Genomic DNA, 6657 nt, shown 5'->3' with positions numbered 1-6657 from the left:
GGCTAAGTAAAACCGATTCAGACACAAAAAGCCACATCCTGTGTGATTCTACAGGTACGGAATATCTGGAATCAGCAAACCCAGAGACAGAAAGCAGATGGGGGATTGACAGCACCCAGGTGGAAGGAGGAATAGGGAGTGGCTGTTTAATGGGTACGGTTTTACTTTGGGGTGAGAAACATGTTTTGGAAATAGGTGAAGGTGGTGGTCACACAATGATGTGAATGTTCTAAATACCACCACACGGTGCGCCTTTAAGTAGTTAATGTGACATCCGGTGAATTTCACCTCAGTGAACAACTTGCAATCTTATTAGTGCTGACTCTGGCATCTTGCCCCTTCTTCCAAGTGAGTCAAAATAGAAAAAAAAAAAAAGGTTGGGGACAAGGAAAGCCTGGGACATCTCTGACAACTGTAGTGAGTCCAAGAAAAATTTTTTGGCATAAGATGCCTCCTTGGCTGCAGATGTTTGCGTTTCCCCTTAGAAGCTCCTGCTTCCAGCTGATTCTAGGTTAGACCTTGGCTGCACACGCTTGTTCTGGTCTCCAGTGGCCCAGAGGTGGACATCCTCACAGGTACTGGTAATGAATGACTGTGCATGACAACCGCCACACGGGGGACGGGACTCAGCACCCTTGCAGCCACTTACAAGGGAACCTAAAAAAGGGTGAGTCTGGGGCTTCATACGGATGGCAGTCCCTCCAGCAGCCCCATCTGGTAGGTCCCAGGGAACCAGTGAGAGCTTCTTTGGGATGCTGGTGTCTCACCCCCAAATACGATTGTAAGACTGAAAGTATTGTGCTGTATTTTGAGACCCTTAATGACATGACTGACTCAGGCACTGATCAAAAATGATACAACTGTTGGATAGAAGGCTACAGGAAACCTAACAGGCGACACCAGTCTGAGACAAGCAGGCACAAATGCCTCCCAACGTGCTGTGGTGATAAAGGCACGGCACTCACCAGGAAGGAGTGTGTGCTGGACCAGTCAGACGCAATTCTAATCCAGATTCTTGAGGGGTGGTTCTCAGTGTGGTTGTTTATTGGCCTCACCAGGGGAGATTAAAAATCCTATTGCCTGGGACCCGGCGGAGGACAAAGACACAGTTATATGCCCAATGGGGCCCCAACCAGCATTCTGAGAATTGATGTACAGAAATTACGGGCGGATAAACGAACAAGCTGGCAAATCCAGTATATGGGAGCCATCTCTGCCTGAACCCCCTTCTACGACAGGTCAAAGGTATGCGTGTGTTGGGGGGAGGGAACTTCTCTAAATTAAAAAGTCTTAAAAGACAACCACCAAATGTGTGGATGTTGTTTGCAGAGACTCAAACAAACTGGAGTATAAACAAGGCATCCTGAGACTATAAAGATGTTGATCATGAACTAGTATCAGATAATTCCAGAGAATTATTGTGGAATTTGTCAGGTTTGACGATCACATTGTCATTAGTTTAAAAAATGCATACTGAGATTATAGGGGTGTGAACTGATGTGTGGGATTTGCTTTAAAATACTTCAAAGAAAACTAAGGAGGGGCAGCTGGTACAAATGGAGCAAAATCCTACCTGCTGGATCGGGTGATGAATACGTGGATCTTCAAATCCACTTGTGTGTCCGGAATTCTTCATACAAGAGAGTTTTAGACCATTGTTAGCCTTTCCCACGCCTTCAAGTGCGATTGGTTCTGCGTCTCCCGAATAAGTACCCGTCATGTGGCCAAACCTGGAAGTGGGTGATCGGATGAGACTTAAAAAAATAAAAGGAGTGTATTCACTCCCTTGCACCTGGGGCTGTGAGCAACACCTTAGAAGAGCTTGTGGCATCAGGGCAGAGCTAGTCTGGAAAAGCCCACCGCACACGCTGGCATGATTGTGGCTGCACGCGGAGAGGTGCGCCCCTTAAATCCCGGGCTTGGGGCACCGCGCCCACTTTAGCCTAGCCTAGGTCCCAGTGCGTTGGCTGCTTCAATACGACTCCCAGAAAACCAGGGAACCAGAGAAGCTGCTGCCCATCCCTGCCCTCTGGGGAGGAGACGGGATGCCTGGGGTGGGGGCGCATGGCCTTCCTCTGGTAATCAGGAGGGGGCAAGCTCTGGGGATGGCTGTCGCCGTCTCCCTGCAGCCCTGACCTTGGCCACCACTTACCTACCGTCTCGAAAGAGCAGTAAACAGAGACGCACACTGACAGCACTGCCTCGCGGCGGCTGCTCGGAGCAAAAGCGGGGAGTCTAAGCCGTCCCGCCCACCCCAAGGAGGCCGCCGCCTCTGTGACCAGAGCCTCTGGCTCCCTCTGTTGGTCTCTGACTACAACAGCCGGCGCTCAGGCCCTGCTGCAGGAGGGTTGAGAGTCCTGGAAAGCTGAACTGACTAAAGCTGATTAAGAACAAATTTTAAGACAAAAAGGGAACTGGAAAATGTTCATATTAGGGTCAAGTGCCTTTGGCTCCGAGAAGAGAGTATGCCCAGGCTCCAGGCTCTACCGGTCCTTTATTTACTTAGTGCCCCCGGTGGGCGGCCGGGGCGACCCTGGGGTGCAGGCGAGGCTGCGGAGCTGCGGCCCCTCCCAGGCAGCGGCTGCGGGCGCTCAGAGCCTGCGCCTGCCCCACGCGCCCTCGCCCCGGGACCGGGTGCCTCCCAGGCACCGAGGGCTTTCACGTGGTTTCTGATTTTTCTAAGAACCCTTTGGAATCATTCCCATTTACAGATAAGGGGCCTGAGGTCTTAGAGAAGTCATTCCACCTTTCCCAGGTCAGTCACAAAGCAAGTAAATAGGAAAGCTGAGATTCAAACTCTGCTTATAGAGTGTGTGTGTGTGTGTGAGAAAGAGAGAGGGAGAGACACACACACACGCACACACACACATTAGAGTATCATTAACTAGAGTCATCATACTGTACATCAAGGCCCCAGGACTTATTTATTTTATGGCCCGAAGTCTGTCCCTTTTAACTCCCTTCACCCATTTCGCTCACCCCCAAGCCTTTGGCAACCATCGTTCTGTTCTCTGTATTAATGAGCTCACTTTTTTTGGTAGCTGTTTATTGTTTTCATTCTGCGTATCAGTGAGGTCATTTCGTATTCGCCTTTCTCTGACATGCTCCACTTAGCATAATGTCCCCAAGGTCTACCCATGCTGTCACAAATGGACCGATTTCATTCTTACGGCTGAGTATTCCATTCTGTGTATCTCTGCATTCATTCATTGTGGGTGGACACTTCGGTTGCTTCCACATCCTGACGACTGCAAATAATGCTGCAGTGAACTTGGGAGGGCGTAATATATCTTTTTGAGTTTTTTTTTTTTTCTTTTTGGTTTCTTGGATAAATACCCAGAAGTAGGATTGCTGGATCATATGGTAATTGTATTTTTTATTTTTTCAGGAACCTCCATACTGTTTTCCATTTTCCATTCCCATCAACAGTGCACAATGGTTCCCATTTCTCCACATCCTCACCAACACTTGTTATTTCTTGTATTTTGGATAATAGTCATTGAACAGGTGTGAGATGGTATTTCACTGTGGTTTTGCTTTGCATTCCCCCAATGTTGAAGGGCATTTTCATGTACCTGTTGGCCATCTGTATGTCTTCTTGGGGAAAATGTCTATTCAGATCCTCCACCACTTTTATCAAATTCTTTTTTCTTTTTTTTTTTGCTATTGAGTTGTAGGAGTTTTCTAATATATTTTGGATATTAAACTCTATCAGATGTGATTTGCAAATATTTTCTCCCATTCAGTAGATGGCCTTTTCATTCTGTTTTCCTTTGTTGTGCAGCTTTTTAGCTTGTTTCCACTGTTTATGTTAGTGTTTGGTGTCATATCCAAAAAAAAAAATCATCACCAAAAGATTAATGTCAAAGAGCTTACCACTTTCTCTTTCTTCTAGAAGTTTTATCAGGTCTTACATTCAAGTCTCTAATCCACTTGAGTTAATTTTTGTGTATAGTGTGAACTAGTGGTTCAACTTCATTCTTTTGCATGTGGCTGTCCAGTTTTCCCATCACCATTTATTGAACAGACTGTCCTTGCCCTACTGTATATCCTTGGCGCCTTTTGTCATAAATTAATTGACCACATCAGGCATACCTCCGAGATACTGTGGGGTCTGTTCCAGACCACCGCAATAAGGTGGGTCACATGAATTTTTTTGGTTTCCCAGTGCATTAAGTCACATTCACAGGCTTACCTCACTTCATTGCACTTCACAGATTTGCGTTTTTTACAAATAGAAGGCTCGTGGCAACCCTGCATCAAGCAAGTCTATCAGCACCATTTTTCCAAAAGCATTTGCTCACTTCGTGTCTGAGTAACATTTTGGCAATTCTCACAGTATTTCAAACTTAACATTTGTTATAGTGAGCAGTGACTATGAATCTTGGAAAGCTCAGATGATGGACAGCATTTTTGAACAAGGAATAATTTTTTAATTAAGGTATTACATTTTTTTTTTAGATATACCATTTAATAGACTACAGTATAGTGTATGTGTGTTTGGGTTTATTTCTGGGCTCTACTCTGTTCCATTGATCTGTGTGGTTTTATGCCATTATCATACTATTTTGGTTACTATGGCTTTATAATATACTTTGAAATTGGGAGCATGCATTCAGCTTTGTTTTTCTTAAGACTGCTTAGTCTATTTGGTGTCTTTTGTAGTTCCATACAGATTTTAGGATTTTTTTTTTCAATTTCTGTGAAGAATACCATTGGAATTTTCACAGGGATTACATTGTATCTGTGGATTGTTTTGGGTAGTAGGGACATTTTAACAATATTCTTCCCATCCATAAGAGCATGGGCTATCTTTTCATTTGTTTCAATTTCATCAGTATTTTATAGTTTTCAGTATACAGGTCTTTCACCTGTATACTGGTTAAATTGGTTAAATTGATTCCTAGGAATTTTCTTTTTGATGCAATTGTAAATGGGATTGTTTTCTTAATTTCTCTGATAGTTTTTTAGTACATAGAACATCGCTTTTATATCCTGCCACTTTACTCAAATAGTTCGAACAGTTTTTTAGCGTCCTTTAGGGTTTTCTGTATACAATGTCATCTGCAAATAAATTCTACTTCTTGCTTTCTGGCCCGGTTGCCTTCTTCCTTTCTCGAACCTTATTGCTCTAGCCCAGGTCAATCACAAAACTAGTATGAAAGCTGAGATTCAGTCTACTTTAAAGCCCACTTTTTTTTCCCCAGACCCTACTGCCCTTATGAAATGGAGACATTATGTCCAATTTGCTGTCTCTGGTACTGGCAGGGCTAAGACTAGACTCCTTCCCCTGTGGTGGCTGAAGAGTGCGGTTGACCCTGGGCTACTTCGCCCTCCCCAGAAGGACCATACCTGCTCACACCCACAGTCGGCATGTGCAGTATCTCATTTAACTTTCAACATTTGCTGGGGCTCATACTGCTCTGAGCACTGTGGGGGGTTGGGAGCCCATCCTTCGGGAGTCTGTGTACCCCCCCAACACCCAGTACCCTGTCCAGTCTAACAGCTCCAGTCTGTGAGCCTTACACCAAACTCAGGCCAGAGCTGCTGGAGAAGAGCAGACGTCTGGTAGGACTCCTGGGAAAGGCCAACCCTCTGACCAAAGTCAAAGCTGCACTGACTTCAGGCCTATACCAAGCCCTGCAATTCCTACAAATACTTTAAGAATTGCTTAGTTTGTGTCCAACTACCACTCTGAACTTGAAGCTGTTGAGTGGTAAAGGGTGTCTGCAAGAAACGTAGCCTGGTTGAAAGTCAGAAGCAGCATTTCGTAACTGACTCTAGCAATGAAAATATGCAAATCCTCTCTCACTACTTATGATCAGTGAGGACCAGTGTCACTGTGATGTCAGTGTGTCTTAAACTTTCCCTGCAGTTGATTAATCACTCTCTTGAGCAAAGACATCAGAAGTTTTCATTGCATTTCTTTTTAATATTCATTTATTTCTGTATTCAAGTTTTATTTATGGCTAGTAATAGCACTATTTAGTAATTTCTGGCAGGATGTTAAGATCAAAGATAGTTAACATGAGTTTATTGGGGTTGGGAGTTAACAGTTGGAATTATGGCTCTACCACAGCTTTGGAAAACTACCTTTTTGTACCTCACCATTTCCTTTGTAAAACGCAGACGCTTTTTACCTTCCCAGATAACCAAGAAGTAGCTAGATTTTCATGGCCTTCTCCTAGTGGCCCTTTTGTCTGTCCTGAACCCTGGTGCGAGTGAAATTGGAAATTTCCTAGCCTACTGGAAATCACTTCCAGACATAGCAACATTTGCTTTCGTAACTGCAGCAAAAGAGGTCAGTTCACCAAGTCAGCGCTGCATGTGCACTAGGAAAAAAGTTATCTGAATCCAAGCTATATTGATTTTTAAATTGAGAGAAAACAAGAAATTGTCAAGTTATACAAATAGCAACACTGCACTTTCTGTATATGAAATCAATATTTAAATAACTTATTTTTCTCCATTGCTGTTCTTAAACATTGTGAGTAGCTGTAATATACCAATACCAATATGGTCTTGCAACTGCTTCAGCCCAAGAAAGCTGTGTATCATTTTAAAAATTGTAAAAATTATTGTGATGATTCATTTAGCAAAGAGAATGGGGAGGGTCTTCCTATATATCAAAACTTGTCTGTAATTAAGTCATCTATG

Source organism: Manis javanica, chromosome 13 (genome assembly GCF_040802235.1).
Source record: "Manis javanica isolate MJ-LG chromosome 13, MJ_LKY, whole genome shotgun sequence".
NCBI classification, from domain to species: domain Eukaryota; kingdom Metazoa; phylum Chordata; class Mammalia; order Pholidota; family Manidae; genus Manis; species Manis javanica.
Note: the sequence above shows the minus strand (reverse complement) of the source record.